The sequence below is a fragment of the Corylus avellana genome, chromosome ca1 (assembly GCF_901000735.1).
Source record: "Corylus avellana chromosome ca1, CavTom2PMs-1.0".
NCBI lineage: Eukaryota > Viridiplantae > Streptophyta > Magnoliopsida > Fagales > Betulaceae > Corylus > Corylus avellana.
In genome coordinates, this window is record NC_081541.1 from 17,828,046 (window position 1) to 17,852,948 (window position 24,903).

The window sequence follows — 24,903 nt, forward strand, 5'->3', positions numbered from 1 at the left end:
CTCCCGGTCAAATCCTGAATGGGTCCCAGGCAGGTCTCGGCGGGGTCCCAGGCAAGTCCCGGTCAAATCCTGGGCAGGTCCCGGCGAAGTCTCGAGCGGGTACCGATCAAGTTCCGGCGGGGTCCCGAACAAGTAAACAGTGCCTTAGTTACAAAGCACAAAAGAAAACAAATTATGTCTTTCCTTATATTGGCTTTACACAAATCTCAATCTACAAGCCTAGAAACATTAGAAAGTTAGACAAAAAAGCACCAAGTATGATGAATCACCGAAATATAATAAAGATACACATATATATTTGGAAAATTCTAGGTGTTCTTTTAGTGTTCTTCTAGTGTTCTCCTAACTCTGATATGACTTTTAAAATTACCGTTGAATCATTATTGACTTTTTATCTATTGGTGATTTTAAAAGCCACATCACAGTTAGGAGAACACTAGGAAAACACTAGCAGAACACCAAGCATTTCCCTATATATAATAAAGATACACACAATTTCTTTAGTTCTTGAGAAATTGAAAACCAACACATTCAACACAGGTCAAGAACAGACTAGTAAAGAAAAGTACAAGTTCATATGATTTGATTTTTATAGGATTACCCATCATCTAATAACGAATGAAATAATATATATATATATATATATATATATTGTACTTTGATGTGATTCTGTAAAAGAAAATGCTAAAGAAATTTATCATCTTTTAGTTGATGAGAGAAAAAGTCTCTCATTGTTAATCGACATTTTTGCAAATGTTGCATTGTCGCGACAGTTTTCTAAGACAATATTCTAAAGAAATTTTTGAGTTGATTTTGAGAACCAATTGTTATTTCAAAGTAACTTATCATAAATAAATTAAAAATAAAAATAAAAAAGGAAAGAGAGAGAGAGAGAGAGATACATTTTAAAAAGACCTAATATGTAAACAATGTGAATATTCAAGCAATTATGCTTATGATAGCGCTCCGGTCTTTTCTTATCATCTTTAGTTTTAATGTTAAAAAAATATATAATATTAAAAATTCAGGTGCATTTCACATATTATTAAAAAAAAAGACATTATTTTTATAAACTGGCTTGAAAGAAGTTCCTCCAACCCAGTTTGAAAAAAAACTCTCAACGGAGAAACCTTGTTGGTATTATCCTATTCCCAACAATCCTTTCAAATAAATATTAATTAAATCTGCTAAAGTACTCCAAAAGGCCAACCTATAAAAGCTCGTGTCCTTCTGTTAAATTGCAAAAGCAATTTGCAAACAAAGGGGGGAAAAAACAGTGCCGATGAGCACAAAATCTGCTTCTCCCACTGCAATGTCGGTGACAATCACTTCTTCCTTGTCGATCGGTACAAGACTGTTTTGATCTGCAATCACCAATCAACATAATTGTGTTCTGGAATATATGCAAATCAAGACAAATTCGCTTGGAGATAACATGCAAGATAAGCTTCAATTTGTTTGTGTTGCTTTAAAATACTATGCAAATTATCCCAGAAACAATAGAATTTATAATCTATAGAGATTGTCTATTAACTCCCTAGAAGCATGTCACTCAATGAAAATCTACTAAATGTGCAATTTGTTTCCAAATTTTTTATTTTTTTTTATTGATGGGAAACCTCAAAGGCAGGGCGACTTCGTGTACCCACTCTCAAAGGAGAAATCTCGGATCCGTGCAAGACGCCTATACACACTCAAGTCGGGTAAGACTCAGCTTTGTTGCGGACATAACCCCAAAGAATTATTTGTACTCAAAGGAATTCAAACCTTAAACCTAATGGAGATGCCACCAAGTATTTGTTTCAATAAAAGATATTTACAGCCTTAGTAGAAGCAAGGAGTTAACTTTATATATATAAACCACTAGTACTATTAGGCCACATAGATTGAAACAAGTTTCATGATCCTATATTTTCCATTAGACATGAAAGCATTAATTAATACCTACTGCACCCACTCTATGCTAACACCAAGTGTCGACAGGGAAATTCCATATAAATCATGAGACCAATAAGCCATTGATGAAGAGATTTCGGAGTTACCACAATTACATCATAATCATCTAAAATGAAATTAATCTTTTATGACCATGCGATGAAATAACTATGATTTTTCCATACTGTGTACGTGCGCTAACCACAAAATCCTTAAAAGAGAAAAATTATCAGACTACCACGTACAGAAGGATAAGAGAATTTTGCCAACTTATTTGCGTTGTTCTTCAACTCGGTGGCCAATACCGCACCTCTTTGAGTCTCAAGCTCCCGCCTCCAATCGAATTCGTTAAGCACATTTAAAGTGAGGAAGGACCTCAACCACACTCTGAACCTCGAACCGTGCCACCAAGTACATATCGTTGTCAAGCTTCCACCGCCTGTACCTGTACCTGTACCCCATAGAAGCGACCTCTTCTCCTTCATTTGCAAAGGGGTTGGGCTTATCAAAGGTCACCTTGTTCCCATCCCTAATCAAGACCTGCTGAGAGAAATTCTGGTTGATGTAGACACCTTCAATACTGAGTGAATATGCAGAGTTGATATCATCCTTGGCCTCTGGCAATGGCTCCTGTGAGGTCTAATGCACCGAGAGCAGATTGAGCTGCAAGCTATCCCTCTTGTCAAAGAAAAGCTTATTTCCAACCCTCTGAACGACGATGTCCCAAGAGTAAACTGACCTCGGTGTGCACATTAGTGTGGAGAGGATTGCATCAGTGGCAAACACTGTGGCCTTGTCCTCATTGGCAAGGCGGCTGATCACTGGATCATCGGTAGTGGTGACCTTGAAGAATTTCCGATTCTTGAAACACTCAAGGTGGCGCTCGTTCTTCGGGGTAATGCGGTCATAGGAGCAGTCATAGAACTCGAGCGCGCCACAAAGAAGGAGGTCCTCAGGTTCAGGGACAGAGAAGGAGAGCTTGGAGAAGGTGGAGAAGGGGATCTGGTCCAGCATGTTCCACTCGGGCTGGATGTCGACAGAGGACTTTAAGACAGCAGCCTCGCGGCGCTGTGTATTCGTGCGGTTCATGTGGTAGAGGCGGTCGCGGGAACGCTCCTTCTCGGCCTTGCACTTGCAGGCCTCCACCTCTTCATCATGGCACTGGGGGAGCTGGCGTTGCTGCTGAAAACGCCATTTTGGGCCAAATCTAGGCTTCAGCAGTGGCTTTTCCTCGACCAAGTGGAAGGAGGAGTCATCTTCCCCAAAGGCTGGGAAGGACTCATCATTGGAGAAGTCGAAGACAGATCGAGTCTAAGGGGTTCGTGGGTCGGGCGTTGTTGAAGTTCCAAGTCCAGTCAGCGACCCGACCAAGCTTATTGGAGCGGGAGAAGGGGGCAAAGGGGCCATTCAGAGGGAAATTGTTGGTGTCGGTGTTGCCGAAAATGGCCGTGTTGGTGGAATCGGGGGCGCCCCACCCATGGGGGTTGAATGGGACTGCTCCAATTTCAAGGATTCCAACCATGGTGAAGGATAGGGTTTTCCTGGTGTTGGATCTGCATGCAATGATAATAGCTAAATTAGTTTATGCAAACCCTAGAATAAAAAGGTTCCAGACAGCTAAATCCAAAATAATGCATGAAAACGTACAGGTGCAAAGAGAAACATGTAGAAAACCAACTCAATAAACTACACGTGAAGAAAGTGTCTCGATAAATTAAATTGCCCCCATTCTCATTCTCTGTAACAACCATGAGAAGCTAGCAAACTACTAGATCTATCATTAACTTTTGCCAAACAAATGGCTATCTCAATTTCTTGTAAAATGATCAAACATTTGGACTTGTATTTTCTATTATTTTCAGCCCACCCTTGTGCATCATCATAAATAAGACACAATACGCAGATTGCAGTATGATAAACATCGAGAACAATTCATAATCTGTCTTACTGAATTGCAAATGAAAGATCGGCACCATCTACAGAAAACAGGAGGAAAAAAAAAAAAGGCTGAAGGAAAAATTCAAATCCAAAAGAAATTATTGATTCAAGATAGAACCAAAAACTTTCAGAGTTAAACATTGATGTCGGCTTAGAAGAAAATACTAATAAACATTCAAAATTGAGATTTTCTTTACGTTTATTTTGAATACCCATATGTTTCTAAAGCCGTAAAACAATAGATTCCATGATTCAAACTTTTATTATGCCCAAATGGGAGAAAACAGATTCAAATACAAATTTCAATTCTGTTTAAACAATATATGTATACAATGTTAGCAATGACCCAACATGCACAGGCAGTGGGAGCCTTTAAAAACTTTTCAAACAAAGTAATAATGAAAAAAAATGCTCGTTTATTATAATCATTCAGTAAGAAAGCACCTAAGTAGGAACCCATTTCGGTGAGACCAAAAATAGGTATAGGCAATGATCCTAATCGCAAACAATAGCATACCAACACCAAATGTGAAGGAAATGAAATGATCCTACCTACAAATATTGTTTTAATTTAGCAGGGCAGCATCATGTACTGAATATATAATATAACTAGTTCAGGAATTAGACACTGATAGCCACAAATCAGTCAACGTACAAAACATGAGTGCTAATTAAACTCATGCGTTCTTTATATAAAGCACAAATTCCCCTGGCTCACAACTATTGAGGTCACTCTCATAGGATAGACATGGTATTGGTAGCCATACCACCACAAAAGAAATAAAAATACCTATCAACAAATAGCACGGCTAAATCCATCCCTCCCCCGCTGAAACACCTAGAAGATTAAAAACAAGGACCAATTCAAAGGCATTCACATCTCAATACGCAGGTTATTTCCCCCATTACCCATGTCACCACCAAAGCTATTCAATCTCACCTCCACAAATCCAACAAGAAAAATAAAAATAAAATAAGAAGAACACAGCACCATGGCCATTCGCCCTGCTACTCCCCCTTCTAGGAGGATGTTGCCATTTTGTAAGAAAAATAAGATATAAAAGAACAGACCCACAAATCCAATGCCTAAAATTTCACACACACACACAGTCACAGAGCTTAAACACAATAAATAAAACAATTATAATTCAGGTAAAATAAACTTACTTTAATCAAATAACTTCAACCCAAGCATTAAACTCAGCCAGGCGACGACCAAGAGTTCGGGTTGGGTAAGAAGCGAAGAGATGATTCTGATGGTACGTAGGAAGAGAGAGAGTTGTTTTTGAGTTTTGTAACAGTTATTATTAGAAAATAATAATCGTGATTTTCAAATGGAGAATAAATCTTTTGTTCTTTTTTAAAAAATATTTCTTAAACCCAAATTCGTATGGATTCGGCTTTAAAAAAACTAGGGAAAAGTGTATCTATATCTTAAATTACTATTATTCAAAAACAATTACAACAACAAAAAAAAAAAAAAAAAAAAAAAAAAAAAAACCTCAGCACCCTTGCTTTAAATCAATATAAATTTAAAAAATAAAATAAAATTTATGGAGGATATTTTTATCATTAAAGACTAAAGAGGACATTGATTTTTTTTTTTCTGGTTTAGAAGAGACATTAGCATAATTGGTAATTTGGGCAATATTAAGTTATTAACAACAGGTTGGTAGTTTGAAGAGACACATGTATTTTTTTATTTTTTTTTTTTTTTAGAGTCTACTTAACCCCCCTTAAACTATCACCACAATGACAATTTACCCCACAAACTATCAATTACGACAATTTACCTTTTAAACTATCAAAATAATGACAATGTACCCCCCAATGCTAACAAAATGACGAAATTACTTCTATAAAATTTTCAATAAAACAAAAATACCCTTAAAATTTTGAAAAAAAAAAATTTAAAATTTAGTATTTTTATTTTTATTTTAGTAAGGGTAGTTTCGTCATTTTTTTAATATATTGTTCATTGTCATTGTTTTGGTAGTTTAGAAGGTAAATTATTGCAATTGATAATTTGGAAGGTAAATTGTCATTGGGAATAGTAGTTTAAGGGGGTTAAATGGACTTTACCTTTCTTTTTTTTTACATGTTCACACAAAGAGATGAAATGATTCGATTTAATAACTTTCACTTCATGAAGCGTGATCTCCATCCGATTGAGCTATTCCTTAGTGTTAAACATATTGCTGAAGAAGTCCCTGAAGTTTCTGTTACTGCTGAAGTCTTCTAGTCTTACTACATCTCTAGTCTTCTAGTTTTACTACATCTCTTTCCTTATCTTTAAGTCATCTATTTGCATTCTACTTCTCTTGTTCTCTTGTTATTAATTTCAGATTAGTATTAAGTCTTATGTTAGGATTATGTTATTAGTTTTTGAATTCACATCAACTTATGTTATCAAAGTTGGTGATGGATTATATTTGTATTTTTTGTTCTATTTAATCTTAATGAGAAAGCAGCACAAATCATTCCGCAAAATCACGTTCTCTAAGAACTCTTTTATGGTATCAGAGCCAATATAGGCATACGCCCCATAGCTCTTCTTTCTTAAGCTGCTTTCTTTTCTTTTCTCTTCTTCTCCTGCATCACACAAACAGCTCTTCTATGGCAGTCAATACCTCCTTTTCTGCTCCTTCTTTTTCCCCACCTACCCTTTCTCAATTCAATGGAAAGCTTGAAGGTCCAAACTATCTTGGTTGGAAAACTCAATTCATGCCTATCCTGCGCACCCATGAATTATTAGGCATCGTGGATGGAACCGAACCATGCCCTGCTCAATTTATCACTGATGACAAAGGTAAAGAAACCCTCAATCCAGAATTCACCATCTGGAATAGAAAGGATCAATGCATCCTAAGTTGGATCAATGTCACATTATCTGAGAAGGTCTTGTCCACAGTTTATGGACTTGATACTTCCAAACAAGTCTGGTCAGCCCTAGCAACCAGGTTTGCTAATGATTTTAGGTCTCGAATTGCCAATCTCAAAAGACAATTACTGAGTCTTCACCAAGGCTCTTTGACCTGCTCAGACTACATTCAAAACTAACTGCTGTGGGAAAACCTATCTCTGATGAGGACCTCATCTCATTCCTTCTCAATGGCCTCAATCCCTCCTTCAACAGCTTTGTCACCACTGTCTCCCTCCTAACCCGAGAGAAACAACTCTCTCTTGATGATTTCCAAGAAGAACTCATCAATCATGAAACATTGATCAATCAACAGCAAGCCTCAACAGTTGACATTTCAACCTTTGCCTTGTTTACACAGAAACAAGGTCAGAAATCATCCAAGAACCGTGGTGGGTATCCTCCCAGAAATTTCAGTTCTAGACCCCCTGCTGCCAAATTTTTTGTTGCTGCCCTTGCATTCACCACAGCCCCAAGGTACAGCAGGCCTCCTAGTCCAAGGTCTCCTTATTCCCCTGCACCAAGGTACAACACTCCTACTTATGCTCCTACTCCAAGGTACAATAATACACCTGCTTTGTTGCCAACTCCTAGCACTAGTCAGCCATCTCGCATGCCATGTCAAATATGTGGAAGAGTCAATCACCAAGCACTAGATTGCTACTATAGGATGGATTACTCCTATCAAGGAAGACACCCTCCTCCTCAATTGGCAGCAATGGTGGCGCAATCCAACAATGCCTTTGAAGACCCTCAATGGTTCGCTGACAGTGCCGCCAACACACATATTACTCAAGACTTGGAGAACCTTAATGTTCAGGAACCTTTTCAACAACATGACACTGTTGCCGTGGGGAATGGTACAGCTCTTACCATAGAAAATTCTGGTTCTACCACTCTTCAAGCCCCTCATTCTAATTCTAGTTTTAAATTGAATAATGTCTTACACTGTCCTGAATCAACTGCAAATCTAGTCTCAATTCAACGCTTTTGTGTAGATAATTCTTGCTACTTTATTCTAACCTCATCTCATTTTTTTATCATTGATCTTCAGACAAAGGCAATCCTCTTGGAAGGGAAGAGTGAGAATGGCATGTATCCTCTCAAGCTGGGCAGGAAGTCTCACAACAACAACAACAAGTCTTTTATAGCTTTATTAGGAATAAGAACATCTTCCTTAGTATGGCATTTTAGGTTAGGTCATCCATCTAATGATGTAGTTACTCGAGTTGTTCGAGATAACAATTTACCTATTTCGCATTCAAATTATGTTTCAGATTCAAATTTCAATAAAAATTTGCTTTGTGGTTCCTGCCAATTGGGTAAAAGTAAGAAACAAGCTTTTTCTCCATCTACCCGTGTCTCTTTATTTCCTCTTCAACTTATTCACACTGACATCTGGACCTCTCCAGTACTGTCAATCAGTGGATACAAATATTATATTGTTTTTGTGGATGATTTTTCAAGATTCACCTGGATCTATCCCCTACACACAAAATCAGCAACCTATGATACATTCCTCAAGTTTAAACTTCTAGTTGAAAAACAATTCTCTACATCCATTAAAGCAATCCAATCTGATGGAGGAGGAGAGTTCACATCCCATCTCTTCCAAACTTTCCTAAAAAACAATGGAATTGAACATAGAAAAAGCTGCCCTTATACTTCCCTTCAAAATGGTCTTGCCGAAAGAAAACTAAGACACCTTCTTGAAACCGGTTTAACCTTATTAGCCCACTCTCACCTCTCAAATAAATATTGGGTTGATTCTTTTCTTACTGCAGTGTTTGTCATTAATAGGTTGCCTACACCCACTCTTCAAAATATGTCTCCCTATTCTAAACTCTATTCTAAAGCTCATGACTACCAAAGACTTAGAGTCTTTGGCTGCTTATGCTACCCATTGCTTCGGCCCTATAATGCCCATAAACTTGAGAATAGATCTAAGCATTGTATCTTTTTAGGTTACAACTATGCAGGTTATAAATGTCTTGATCCAGTTACAAACAAAGCTTACCTATCAAGACATGTTGTGTTTGATGAGACTTCTTTTCCAGCTAAGGATCTTGCAGCTGCACAATTTCCTTCCAAGCTGCATGCACAAGGTGATTCTCCTTTCCCTTTACCTGTTTTGTCTACTTTCAATACTAACCCCTGTCCAAGCTCATCAGCAAATACTCCTTTTGCCACTCAACCTCCTCCCACTACTGACTCATCACCTACTGCACCAATCATTCCTGTGATGAACCAGCTGCTACTGCAGCAACCCAAGATATTCAGCCATCGCATCCTATGCTTACCAGATCTAGGTCACATCTCCTCTCAAATCCACCCTCAATAGATCAACACTCATCCACTTCTGTAGCACCAAACCCTACCTCAATAGCTGCTGCCCAATCTCCTCTTCAACCATCTCACACAATGACTACCAGGTCTAGAACAGGAAACCTTAAACCTAAAACCTTTTCTGACTACAAGATGTTCTCCTCTAGATATCCACTACTTAGTTTTCATACTGTGTTACCCGAGTCAGAACCAACTTGCTATAGTAAAGCTGCTCTTGATCCCAGGTGGCAAGATGCCATGAATCTTGAATTTAAGGCACTTCTCTCCAACAAAACATGGACTTTGTGCCCTCGGCCACCTCACCAACATGTTCTTCATAACAAATGGGTGTATAAGATCAAGAGGAAGTCTAATGGTGCAGTAGACAGATTTAAAGCTAGACTGGTTGCAAAGGGTTTTGAACAAACCTCTGGAGTTGATTACACTGAGACTTTCAGTCCAGTCATAAAACCTTCCACCATCAGAATTATACTAGCTTTGGCAGTCCATTTCAACTGGGTAATTAGACAGTTGGACATCTCTAATGCATTTCTTCATGGCTCTCTCAATGAGGAAGTGTATATGGAACAACCAAAGGGTTTTGTTGACAAGGAGAATCCTAAAATGGTGTGCAAACTGCAAAAGGCAATCTATGGTCTCAAACAAGCCCCTCGAGCCTGGTTTCATAGATTGTTTTGCTACTTACTTGATATAGGCTTCACTGCCTCTCTAGTTGACACTTCTTTATTTATTTTTCTCACTGGCAACATTAAAGTTTTTATGTTGATATATGTGGATGATATAATTATTACGGGGACACATCCTCAATTGATTACTAAGATTATTGGGCAAATGCAACAGGAATTTCCTGTTAAAGACTTAGGCTCTCTAAGTTTCTTTCTTGGCATACAGGTTACTCGAAGCTCTATAGGGCTTCATCTCTGCCAAGCAAAATATGTTACTGACATCCTTCATAGAACCAAGATGACAGAAGCAAAGCCTGCAAAGTCCCCATGCTCATCTGGTTCTCAGTTGTCCAGCTTGAATGGAGAGTCCCTGCTTGATCCTTTTGAGTATAGAAGTGTAGTAGGTGCTCTTCAATACTGCACTCTAACTCGACCTGATATAGCCTTTTCTGTGAATCAGCTTTGTCAACATATGCATCATCCAACTGTTACTCACTGGTCAGCAGCTAAGAGAGTTCTCAGATACCTCAAGAACACCCTCCATCATGGCTTGTTTTACTCCCGCACAAACCTTCAACTGAATGCCTTTTGTGATTCTGTTGGGCTGGCTGTCCAGATGATAGGAGATCCACTTCTGGCTTTGCAATTTTTCTTGGTAATTGCTTAATCTCTTGGAGTTCAAAGAAACAACCTGTGGTCTCAAGATCAAGCACAGAGGCTGAGTATAGATCGCTCGCAATTACTACTACTGAGCTGTTTTGGTTACGAATGTTATTTCAAGAGATACAAATTCCTCTTCCAAAGGCTCCAGTTGTCTGGTGTGACAATGTAAGTGCACTATCCTTGGCTGCCAATCCGGTTTATCATGCTAGAACAAAGCATATCGAAGTTGATTATCACTACATCAGAGAAAAAGTCCTCAACCGAGACATCATAGTATCTTTCATCTCCACAGCCGACCAAATTGCATATGTTTTTACAAAAGGTTTATCTTCAGCTCGATTCCTTTATCTCAAGACTAAGCTCCAAGTGATTTCATCCCCTTTTAGCTTGAGGGGGCATGTTAAACATATTGCTAAAGAAGTCCCTGAAGTTTCTGTTACTGCTGAAGTCTTCTAGTCTTACTACATCTCTAGTCTTCTAGTTTTACTACATCTCTTCCCTTATCTTTAAGTCATCTATTTGCATTCTACTTCTCTTGTTCTCTTGTTATTAATTTCAGATTAGTATTAAGTCTTATGTTAGAATTATGTTATTAGTTTTTGAATTCACATCAACTTATGTTATCAAAGTTGGTGATGGATTATATTTGTATTTTCTGTTCTATTTAATCTTAATGAGAAAGCAACACAAATCATTCCGCAAAATCACGTTCTCTAAGAACTCTTTTACTTAGGAACTAGGTGATATATATGTACGTGCACTTTTTTCAAAAGACTATAACTAGTTTTTTTAACTGCCCATATTTAATTTCAAGTATAAAAAATCAAATCAAATCTAACCAAAAAAAAAAAAACTACAGCGCAACTTAAGCCATATTCAATACAATTACCCATCATAAAAAGTTTGACATTTGAATAGTATTTGACTATTTGTACCCTTCTTTTAACATGAAATGATTCTATTTGAGGATAACTTCTATAAGGAGGTGGTTTACACCACCTCCTTTCTGCCCACCAATGAGGATTTGACAACTAGAAAAATCACACACAATCAATTAAGATGCAAAACACTAGATTAAAATCCTTTCTCACATCATCCAAATAAAAAATCATTTTTTTTTCCCAAACCCATCATTTTTCTCCCCCACTTCTCCGTGCTCTCTCTTTCTCTCCCTCTCCTCTGTCTCTCCCTCTCCCTCTCCTCTGTCTCTCTCTCTCTCCAGCGGCAGCAGTGATCTTGCCGGAGCCCAGCCCAGCCGACGCTGGAGACCAGACCTCTCCGATGCTCCATCTCTCTCTCTCTCTCTCCAACCCGACGCCAATTCCTCTCTCTGGTGCTCCATCTCTCTCCTCACCGGCAGTGAAGAAAACAAATCTGGTTTGGTCGAGGCAAAATTTTTCTTTTTGTAAAAGAAACTAGCCAACAAAATTTGTGTAAAATTTTCCTTCTCACTGGCAAAAAAAATAAAAGAATTCGTTCTTTTTTGGATCTGGTTTTAATGTCAAATTATTTAGTGGACAAAAGAGACATTGAAGCTGTGATTGTTTTCAAATTATTTGGTTGATCTTGCAAATTTGCTACCAACCATCAATGCCACAACAGTTTTGGCCAAAACTTGGACCAGTTCAACAATACCCAAGTGAACAATTGCTGAGAATTAACCCAAAATTTCTGAATTATCTTGAACTTTCATATTGCATTGACCATCATCAAAATCTGCATAACATATAAATTCAGAATTCGTGTACTCTTAACGGCAGAGGGGTGCCACAATGAACCACATACAACCACATTACAACCCCACAAAAAATTCAGAATTGTTGTTCTCTGCTGCGGTGTGTGTCTGTCGTGTAAAGGGAGAGTGAGAGAGACCACTATGCAACATAGAATTTTTTTCTCTGCTTCTGGTCAGAGAGAGAGGGTAGGGCTGGTCTCTGGCGTCTTCTCCGGCAAAATCTAGGCTTGACTTTGGCATATTGGACTCAGGCGTTGTCAATGGCAAGACCTCTGCTGCCACCGGAGAGAGATGGAGGAGAGGGAGAGATCAGAGAGAGAGAAAGGGAGTAAGGGTCTGAGGGAGAGCACGCCGCTGGAGAGAGAGAGAGAGAGAGGAAGGGAGAGGGAAAAATGAGGGTTTTTGTATTTTGGGATAAATAGTTTTTAATCAGGTGTTTTGCATCTTATTTTAGTTGGTGTAATAATCCTAGTTGTCAAATGCTCATTGGTGGGCAGAAAGGAGGTGGTTTACACCACCTCCTTATAGAAGTTATCCTCTTCTATTTTGATATGAGAGACCCTACTATGCAGTCGATATGCAATTCCAACCTTTTACAACACCTAATGGTTGATTGACACGTCACCTTATTGCACAAATACACAATATAACTAAAACACCTAATACATTTTTTTGTCTCTTTAATAAACCGAAAATACTCTTCATGTTCTCTTCCTCTTCTCTCTGAAAAACCATCTCTTTCATCTGAACTGCTCTCCCTCTCTGAACATCTCTTTCTGAAACACCATTCCCACCTTTTTCATCTTAACATCTCTTTCAAAAAAAAAAAAAACATCTCTCCCTCTCTGGAGTTTTCGTTCGTGGTTTTCGAATTTGCGGCGCACATGAATGGGTTTCGTTTATTTTTCCATGTACAGAATGGGTTGCGGGGCTGCGGCGCACACGATGGGGTCTCGCCAGACCCATGGCGCCATGGGTCTGGCAAACGCCCATCAGTGTTCTGGGTACCGGTTGGGTGGCAGTAGTGTTCTGGGTTGGTGTTTGGTGTTCTGGGCGGCAGCAGAAATGTTCTTCGTTGATTTTGTTGGGTCTCTCTTGATTTGGAGTTTGGGTTTTGTTTTGCCTGATTGGGGTTGTTTTTTTTTCTGTTTTTTCTAGTGTTTTTCTGGTTTGGCTAAACGCCCAGCAGGACTGGTTTGTCTGGTTTTTTCTGGTCGGTGACCAAGCAGGACCAGCCAATTTTTTAGTTTCAAAGGAATTGTCATATGTATTAGCCATTTTTCTGAGTTGATTTGAGTTAAAACCACACTCATTAGGCAAACTCCAAAACCAAATTACAGCAAAACAGCCACACTCATTAGGCAAATTACAGCAAAACAGGCTTGAGCAATGTCTTTCACATTCATGATTCATCATATATTTGATTAAGGATATAAATGTTTAAAAGCTCACCAAGTGGTTGACTTTCTTGCTCCCTAACTTCATACATTCTTCAGACTTCAACAAACCCAAAAGACTTTCCTTAAAATTTTGAATAACAACAAAACTGTGTGAGCAAAGATCCATTCTTTTAATCCAAAAATGACTGTCATTACGAAGGTAAAAATTGACCCACTAAATTTAATCTATCAGTATCAAATAGAAGCAAGTCCAAGCAATAATCATTCAACAAAAATTGAAAAAAAAAAAAAAAAAAAAAAAAAAGCTGAGCTTGGGCAGTGAAACAAACCAAACAGGATAACTGCCAAAAAAAAAATTGTAATAAGCTTACCTTGCTGGAATGAACAAGCCAACAAACAAAACGATTTGGTGTTGGGCAGTGGCGGCGATAGAAATTTGGCGTTGGGCAGTGGCGGCAGCGTTGAGCAGGGGTGGCAGCAAATAGGAACGTGTAGTGTTTTAAAAATGGGTCTATTAAGAGTTTTTGTTCCAGTGTTTTGGTTTCTATTTTATTAAGTGCATCTAGCTTAGGTGTAGCTATTGTATTGGTTGCTGCAAAATACACCTTTTGCAGCTGGACCGCGCAGGAGGTTTATTCTTTTGATACCCCATAGATTTTCTTCCTTACACGAAATAGAATAAATTAAGAAAAGATAGGTATTTTTTTTGTCCTAAGTTAATATTATTTTTTAAAAAAATTGACCCTATTTCTCTTACCTGATTCTTAAAAAATAATATTCATTAAAAAAATTGACACTTATTTTTCTTATCTGATTCTTAGAAAATAATATTTATTTAAGACTAAGAAAACACCTCACATTTTCCATCAAGAAGTAGTATAGGAATATGGTTGTCAATTTATCATGAATTGAAAAAAAAAAAAAAATAATAAAATAAAATAAACATTCTAATATAAAAACCAGACACCATATTTAAAACAAATTAACAACAGTAGTATATAGCCAAAGGAGAGCAGAAATTGGTACTTCATACGGTAATAAACACTCAAAAAAAAAAAAAAATTGATGGATAGATTAGAGTCCATGTGCTCCTAATGTAGAGCTAAGTATGACTACTATGAAATATGCAATCACATACGAGTACCTCTCCTTTTAAAAAAAAAAAAAAAAGCGACCACAAATTAGCACTAATGCTAATTGGGCCTTTCCTAGGGTCGATCTCAAAAAATGCAATTTTAAAATATAATTTTTAGAAACCAGTTAAACGTTGGGCAAAATCGTAATTTGACATTTAATATCATGGTTGGGCTTTTTAAAATTGTGCATTTCAAAACATGCAATCTCAAACAATTCATTTTTTGCGATTTAATTTAAAATCACACATTTTATCTATGAAATCGCAACGTTAAATGCACATTTAGCAACACGTCGATTGTATTATTGTATTGCTCTCTCACGATCCGATTTTTACAGTAATTTGGCGCTTTTTTTTTCTTTTTCTTTTTCTTTTCTTTTTAGGTTGTTGAGAGTTGTAATTCAATAAACCTTAAATTGCCAAAAAAATAAAATCAACAAACCTTAAAAATTTATTTCAATAAATCGTATATTATACACTAAGGGATAGTCTAATATGAACTCCTAGTATACAAGTGACACTTCTTCTTCTTGTTCTTTTTTATTTTAGTTTTTTTTTGCTGGGATCAAAACAAGACAACTTGAAATTATAAGAGCACTATTTGCAACTTCACCAAAACTATTTTTTGGTTATTTTGGTGAGCCAAGTTGGTAAAAAGCCTTAAAACCTTCATTTTTAGCCATACCAATTTGACCCCCAAAAAAAAAAAAAAAAATAGTGAGTGAACAGTATTCACAATTAGAGCATTTTAGCAGCCTCACCAAAATAACCAAAAATACATTTTTCTCTATTTTAACTATTCACTTTTTTAGTGCATCCTCAACAGCCTCACTATTTTAACAATTCACTTTCACTATTCTATTTAAATATTCTTTTTCCAAATATTTGTTTATTATTTCTTTAACTATTAAAGGAATAGAGAGAAACAAAAAAGAAAAAAAGGGGAAAGAGAAAACCATTTTTTTATTCATTTGGTGAGTGAATAGTACTCACTATTTTTCACTCAATATTTTTCTGATAAAGTTTCTAATAAATCCCTGAGTCAACGCATGAAAACAAACTCTCTCAACTTTTTTTTTTTTTTTTTTGAATTTTTACTACTTGGGTCAATCAAAAAGGTGAATTAAGCCCAACCATTGCATTTTCTCCCAAATGATTAACCTTCGTCTATCCTTAACTAAACGCACCATTTTGGTATATTGCCATCTCAGTCCAAGGTTTGATCCTACGTGTCACAGTCAACATGTAGGATTAAAACGCACTGTTTTGGAATTAAGGGCAAAAAGATGCGTTTTATTATAAATGCGTAGCAGGTACATGGGGGAATTTATCTTGAAACCTAGGTCTTTTATCAAAAATCCCCAAAGCAGCACTCACACTCCCATCTTAGGCTAGGGTTCCGTTCACATTCCGGTCGTCCACACTCACACGCTAAAAGCGTTTTGGAAGGAAAAGAAGAGGGTTCGTTGCCAAATCGTGGATTTGTTGTCATTGTTGATTCTGCAAAAGCATTGGGTTCATTGCCAAATATTGATTATACGAAATCAGTGGGTTCAAGTCGAAGGTAATTTGTGTTAAATCGTGTTTGTTGATTCTGCCAAATGAAAGTCTTGTTTGTATTTTATACTGTGTTTTGCCTTTCCGGTCAATGCTTTTTGGTCGGTTTTGAAGTAAGAAAAACTATTTGTTTGAACTTTATTCCCTTTTTTCATTGTAAACTTTTGGGGTTTAGTAGTTTTTTCCATAATAGCCTAGGTTTGTTCCTTTGTGGGTTGTGTTTTGTTCCCAATGTCGTCTTTTGACAATTGGTTGTGGGTCAAGCGTGTTGAAAGGGTTGGGAGTAATTACAACCAAATTTTGTGTTATTTTGATAGTTGAGAGATCTTTATATGAATAAAGTAACTCGTGCACATGGGTTGTGTCATTGTCTATTGCATTTGTGGTTGACAGCATATTTATTTAGTCCACTATGTATCACGTTTTTATAGCAATCATGGTTCAATGCTTGTCAAGATATGCAACGTTTCTACTGTCTTTCATGCAGTGTTGGCATGTTCACAATGCAAATTTTATTTTATTTTATTTTATTTTATTATTATTTTTTTCTTTTAACTCTAATTGTACTAAGAACTCTCTTTACTTCAACTTATATTGTAACCAAGGTTAATTATGCTCTAATCTTTGCCACAGATATGTTGGTCAATGTAACCATTCACCATGGTGGTTATAGTGACCCAAATAATTAACTAGGCATAAGACATCTTAATTACAGGGTTAATTAGACTTTGGGTCACTAGGGACACATAGATGGGTATTTTTGATATTTTTTAGTTTCAGTGCTACAGTACACAATCACTTGCGTGGGGGACCACACGAACGCTTGTCTGACAATAGTACACGAGCGCTCGTAGGGGGGACCAGGCCGAGCGCTAGTTAACTTTTTGTTGATCGATGGTTTTTACCCGCGCATGCCACCTGTAACTCAAAAACCCTTGGATAAACAGTGCACGAGCGCTCGAGCATGGACCACCCGAGCGCTCGACCCCTAAGTACACGAGCACTCACCCCTTTTCAGAGTACACCTGCAGTGCCCTCAGCTTCTCTCCCTCTATTTAAACCACCCCTACACCTCTACACCGCCATTTTCGCCTTTAAAGCTTAAGGGAAGCTCTGTTGGTTTGGTTCGTGAGGGTTTTGTGAGATTGTGAGCGTTTCTTTAGTATCCTTGGTGAAGGAGGAGGTGCTTCTTGGAGGACTTGCTTGTTGACGTAACCTCAGCCCTTTTCCTTTTTGTTTTGTTAGGTTTTTATGCTAATTCTTGTTTTCAATCGTTTAGATGGTTGTTGTGTAGAGGTTTAATCTTTAATCTCATTTTAAGTTTTCTCTTCCGTTTAGGCTTAATCTTATCATTTGGAGATGTTGCTTTAGATGAGATAGGTTAAAAACCCTTTATGTGGCCTTAGGACGAATCGAGGAAGGCTCAGGAGGCATTTGGACCAAATGAGGTTCTACCTAAACCTCACTGGCCGAAAGCTCGCCCCTACGGCCGAGCGCTCGACCAGGGACGTTTAGGGGAAGGCCTTTTTGGCCAAGCAACCTACGACCCCTGTTCTTGAGTCTTAGATTCGTTTTAGTTAGACTTAGGACTAATAGAAGGTTTTCAACAGATTTGGAGAACCTGGATCGTTTGGAGGATTACTCGAAGAACTTGTTCAACCCAGGTGAGTTACTCACATAATGCTCTCCATTTCTTTTCTTGCATTGCACAACTATTTTATGTACCAAAACATGTATATTTACAACTCTCATGAAACATATTTTCTGCTGCATTATGAACTCTAGCAATTGTGAAAATGTGCTACTTAACAAGATAACAAAAATGAGACTTGTAAAAGCATCCATGCAAAATACGAACAAGATTAATTGCATCGTATGACATGGTACACCGGTACATGCGGGATAACGGCCATAGGCTTACTATATATGTTAACTTTATGGTAAAAAGTGTGTGTTGATATATGAGCTTGGGATCCAATTGTTATTTCGTGACCGACGCAACCTTATAAGGTGGGTATCTACAGGACGTACATCACTAGTAGCGTAGGCCACCCGTGGTCGGACTTAGTCGGACTACTAGTATTATAGACGATAGCATACAATGAATAATTGCGCGGTTTAGCTAGCGTAGAGGAGGATACCTTCGGACCAAATCATGGTGGTTGCTCAAGACCTGATGCAGGTCATTTTTTAGGATATGGACCTAGTATGGTTGAAGTCAATGTTGGATGATGGAGGACCCCCACAGGCAAAGATGATAGAGATAGTGATCGTGCTTGCACTACTTAAGATTAGGCGTTAATCTATTTTGTTATTATTTTTTAGACAATGATCTTGGTTTGTAACCTATATTTTGGTGACGGTTCTGTTGACCAATACATTTGATGATCTATTTATGTTATGAGATGTTATCTTTCCTCTAGTGCTCTTAATTGTGGCTTTAATTATTGCTTTCTTTATTCCTGTAGTTTAAAGCCTTCCATTGAATGCTTTCGTTTATAAAATGTTATGATCCCTAAGTCTTATCCCGTGAGGGAGAGGGTTGGAAGGCGAACCATATAGTCAATTACCAGTTAATTGATTTTCCCGGGGTGTTACAGTGGGACAATGCAACCGAATCCATTTTAAGTATATTAGTGGTGATGTTTATAAGGTAAAAGAGTATGATATGGACTATTTAAGTTTGTGGGAAATTAAGGAGCTAGCTCATGATTTAGGATATATCAACAATGTGGGATGCTGGTACAATCTCGGTGAGAATCATGTAGATGTGCTACCTTTGAGAGGTGATGCAGATGTGGTAGACTTTGTTAACATATTAGAAAGTTACAGTTTGGAAGAAGTGCATTTATATGTTCAATATATGGTGGATGATGTTGGACTTGTAGATGAGCATTTCTTCCTGCCAGCTCCTAGAGGACATGTTGGAGAATGGGGAGGTGGGGTAATAGTTGAGAATAATGTGCATGAGGGAGGACATGATGTAGAAGGGAGAGGTGGGGTAGTAGTTGAGGATAATGTGCATGAGGGAGATGGTGCAGATGGAAGAGATGTTGGGGATGGTCTGCATCGAAGAAATGGTGGGGATGGCCTGCATGGAGAAGATGTTGGGGATGGTCTGCATGGAGGAGATGGTGTTGATGGTGTACATGGGGGAGGAGATGTTGGGGAAGCTGAACATGGAAAATCAAAAAGATCTAAAACCACACTGGTTAAGAAGAGGGCAATACATTGTGTTACCACTAACTATGCAACTTCAAGCAAGCAAAGGACCTCCACAAGAGGATGTACATTATATACATTGGTGGTTAATTATTTTATTCTTTATATTTTATTGGTTTATAGGCATATATTATTTTAAGATTATTATTGTAAGCTTTTATTCGTTTAAGATTTTATGTACAAGAGGAGGTACATTTTAAGATTATATTCTTTTAAGTTTTAAGTTTATTCTTTTATATTCGCAGTAGGTTAATCATTATATTTTTTTGATTTTTTCAGTAAGAAGAAGAAAAGATACTGCTGTGAGGACGGCAACCACCAGACTAAGAAAAAGAAAAACACCTGATGGTCAACCTATTTTGCAAGATGAAGATGAGGATAATGTTAAAGTTGGTATGGATAACATCGAGGCTGGTAAAAAAAAAAAAACAGTGGTGGTTGTAGGGGAGGTGCTGCTAGGCACGGTAGGAGAGGTGTTGGTAGGCCAAGGAAGACCAATAAGGCTGAGGTTGAAGATGAAGATCACGAGTCTCAGTTGAGTGACTTCCATGAAACTAATGACGAAGATGATGGCGTATTTTATTCTGAAGTGCCCAACACAGATAAGGACAACATGGATAACTAGTGGGACAAGGTTGATTGAATCACGCTTTCGAAAATAATCAGCAGTGGGGATGAAAAATCTAATGATGATAGTGATGGTTTTAGAAGCTTAGAAGGTAGTGATTCTGATGATGTTGGAAATAAAAGGAAGCAATATAAGGATTTTAATGAGAAACGTGACTTGAAAGTTCCAGTGGAGCTTGAAAATGGAATGTTATTTGCAGATACATATTCCTTTAAGAGGGTACTGAAGACTTATGTTGTGCATAATGGGTTCGATTACTTCTACAAGCATAATGACAAGGGTAGAGTTAGTGCAATCTGTAGAGAGAGACATTGCTCATGGAGGGTCCATGCCTCTATTAATGCTAAGAGGACTTCAATACAAATTAAAACTTTCTATCCAGAGCATGTGTGGTAATCATTATGAAAACAGTAAAGCTGATGTCGAGTATCTTGTCTGTATGTATAAGTCAAGTTTCAAGGATGATCCCCCATGGACCCCATATACATTACTACAGATGGTGAAGAGAGAACGTAACATAGATGGACCCTTTTTTGTTGCTGGAGAGCCAAAAATGAGGCATTATTACAACTTTTTGGTAGCCATGGTAAGCAATATTGTCAAACAAGCAGATACAGGTTGGCATTATTAAGTACCAACATTGGTAGTAGTGCTTACAGAGGGAGCATTCTTCCAACAAATGTATATTTGCCTTGATGCTTGTAAGAATGGGTTCAAGTATGGTTGTAGGCCCATCATTAGTTTGGATGCTTTTCATCTTAAGGGACAATATGTGGGGAAATTATTGTGTGCTATAGGGAATGACGCCAGCGACGATATGTTCTCCATTGCAATTGCAGTTGTCGAGGCCGAGACCAGAGAGTCGTGGCAATGGTTTATTCATATTTTGGAATTATATATGTGTGTGTGTGTGTGTGTGTGTGTGTGTGTGTGTGTGTGTTTTGGATCCGAAGGCAAAAATAGTTGGACTATTATGTCTGACAGGCAGAAGGTATTTTTCTTAAACTGGTGTAATAAAATTATCGTTATCAACCAAAAGAAAAGTGTTGGTTATTCCCTTTTTTTTTTAATTATTTATTTCTTAATTTCTTCCTTTTTAGGGTTCTCTTAATTGAGAGTTGACTCCACCTCTTCCTATTAATTTATGATGGTTACACTACTAAGACAATAAGAGATTTAATTATTATGTGCTTTTAAATCTTATTTTTCCAATTTCTTGCTAATTCCACAAAAATATTTTTGGTTCCACAGTTTATTATGTGCTGCAACAATAAGTCACTGCCTAATTAATAAGTAAATAAATCACACATATTAGAGAAATGCTATAAACATCTCAAAATTTTTGTTCCTAAAGTTGGTTCCCAAATGATGTGTCACCATCTTATGAGTTGCACATCATTTGGGAACCAACTTTTGAAAAGAAAATTTGGAATGTGTAGAACTTCTCCAAATATTATGGACTAATTACAAAGCTAATTAAGGACTAGTGAATATCAAAGTAGAAATGCTATATTTACTAAATTTTCTCCCCAAAAAATTGGTTCCCATGTGATGTGTCACTATCCCATGAGATTGTGACACATTTTCCAAAATAATAGATCTCATGGAATGGTGACACATGTGACACATCACTTAGAAACAAACTTTTAAGGAGAAAATTTGATAAGTGTAGCATTTTTTCAAATCCCAAAGTGACATAATGTAAGAAAATAAGGAAAGACAATATATTAGCTTATAAAAAAATAAACTAGGGACGACACATTTTTATGCTGAAAACGTTTTTCATGGGAAAATAATTAACATGTTTAATGAGTGCCACAACAGGTAAGGTGTTGTTATAATTACGTCCATACAGGGACTGCAGGCAGATGGTGGAACTAGCACTAAATATTACTAGATCGAACTTGCTGTATTAGAATTTCCATATTTCTTTTTTTGAAATTTACTAGGCGAATACACGCATTGAGATACCATTTACTAGAGTCCTTTACAAACTGAGGTGGCAGTTCATAATTATTAAAATAATTATAGTGGCTAACTTGTCAATTATGCATGCATTGTTAATCATTTCTCTTCACGAGACAAGCTATACATTCAATAGTAATTTTGAAAAGTAGAAGGATAGAGGAAGGATCATGTGAGGAAATGAATCACTTATTTTCACCAAATATGACTTGTCATATCAGTTTGTAAATGACTTTGTAGTAAAAGTTGTAGTATCCCAAGCATTTTCCTATTATTATAATGCTATTATTGGTAGTCATTTCTTGTACTATACAATGATATGTAGCACATTGTCATCATGATCATCATTATTACCATAGATATAATATAAGAAGCAATAATAAAAGTATAAATAAGTGATCAAGGCAAAAAAAAAAAAAAAAAGATTAATTCATATGATAGATAGAATGATTGTAGTAGTAATAGTAATAGTAAAGTTGACAAATTTAGTTTAGTTATAATATGAATGCACACAAAGTTCCAAGAATCTGTCTTTTTCAACTACTCCAGCCTTTATCATCATCTCTTTGTTTCACTTACCTAAGAAAATATGTTGTTTGTTATTTCTCATTTGGCTTGATCCAGTGCTATTTAAAAATGGGGATTCTATATACACTTTTTTTTTTTTTTCCTCCTGCGAATAAATGTTTTATTCTTTGGCAAATACTCCTACATCAAAAACTATAACAACAACATTAACTCGACAGCTTTTTTATCTTGTAAATGTATCTTGTAGTTGGGTGCATAAGCAAATCCATGTGGGTCATGAAAGCCATAATTATGATGAAATTGAGACGGAAAGGTTATAAGGTACAGGTAGTTTGGCGTGGTGGAGCAACACACAATAGAATAACCCTATGACCCTATTTTCTTTAAGGAAATGTAATAGCGTATGAGACAAGGAAGGTTGCAAAATGATGGACCGCCATGAATGATCATCTTTTACAAACAATAAAGAAATTTCTCACTGTCTGATTGGATGCTTAGATTGCGATGATCAGCTTTTGGAACCTTGTCATTTTCTTTAATCTTTTGGTAAGGAATAGCCTCCTTTCAGATACCTATTTATTTAATTTATTTATTTTTATTTATTTATTCACCTTCTAAAACAATTGAATTGGAAGCTTTTAATGATTCAATTGATAATAGTATTTTATTTAGCCGCCAAAATATGGATTATGTTTATACCAAATTCTTCAACTTGACCCAATTGTTTAATTACTAATTACGCATCAATGAAGACTTAATTAGATGTATGATGACTTCATGAAAAAATAATGTTTTGTTTTTAATTTAATATCTTCTTTAATATTAACTGTTGTTCATGACTACTATATAATTAAGATTAGAAAGTGACACCCTAAACATATTCCATTTGATTATTATTCTAGTTATTATAATTACATTTTGTGTTGGTTTATCATTATCAACCAAAAGAAAAGTGTTGGTTCTTCCCTTTCTCTTTTTTGTTTTTTTTGTTTTTTTTGTTTTTTTTTTTTAAAAAAAAAAATTCTTTATTTCTTCCTTTTTAGGGTTCTTTTAATTATATCCTTGATAGTTAACTCCACCTTTTCCTATTAATTTGTGATGGTTACACTACTAAGACAATAAGAGATTTAATTATTATGTGCTTTTAAATCTTATTATTCCAATTTTTTGCTACTTCCACAAAAAAAAATTTGGTTCCACAATTTATTATGTGCTACAACAATAAGCCACTGCCTAATTAATAAGTAAATAAATCACACATTATGGACTAATTACTAAGCTAAAAACTAGTCAATATCAAAGTAGAAATACTACACTTATCAAATTTTCTCCTCAAAAGTTGATTCCCAAGTGATGTGTCACTATCCCATAAGATGGTAACACATTTCCCAAATAATAGATCTCATGAATAGTGACACTTCACTTGGAAACCAACTTTTAGGGAGAAAATTTTGTAAGTATAGCATTTTTCATATTTTGAAATACCATAATGTAAGAAAATAAGGAAAGACAAATTAGCTTATAAAAAAAATAAACTAGGGATGACACATTTTTATGCTGAAAATGTTTGGCATGGAAAAATAATTAACATGTTTAATGAGTTTTGTGGTGTTTTTCGTTTAGACGAAGTACGCTCGAGCGCACCTCAACACGCTCGAGCTCACTCAAGCACAAGGCAGCAAGGTGAGCCGCACCTGCGCTCGCCTATTCCATGCCTATGCTCCAACACACTACACATGCATGCTTGAGCGCACAATATTGCCGTTCAAGCACACCAACGCAGCTGCAGCACACCTGAGGAACCAGCGCACGCCTACGCTCGATCTCTCCTCACCTGCGCTCCAGCGCATCTCTGCAAACAACATCAGTAGACCTGTAGCAGCTAAGTAAAATTTTTACAAATTCTTTTTTGTCCATTTTGTGAGTATTTTGTTTTCTGTTTTTGCATTTGGTTACTGTTTTGTTTCTTTTATTTTTGTGAATATATATATATATATATATTAGATAAAAACACAGAAACGAATTAAAAAAAAAAAAAAAAAATTGCAAAAAGAACCTAAAACAAAAATCTGCCTAAACTAGTAGAAAACTAAAATTAATTTAAACAAAAATCAATTTTCACAAACAAAACAACTCCTCGGCAACGACTCCAAAAACTTGTGAGTTTTAAAAATACTCGCAAGTGCACGAGTCGTTTGCAATATAGTTTATGTAAGTGCGAGGTCGAATCTGTAGGGAATTGCATCGTGGAAGTCAATTTCTATCT

At 36.7% G+C, this 24,903-nt stretch overlaps 1 pseudogene; it reads right to left on the bottom strand.

Moving 5' to 3' along the window:
- Positions 1-1,131: 1,131 nt before the first annotated feature.
- LOC132166137 (eukaryotic translation initiation factor 3 subunit D-like) lies at positions 1,132-5,151 on the bottom strand (annotated as a pseudogene).
- Between the last annotated feature and the right edge of the window lie 19,752 nt (positions 5,152-24,903).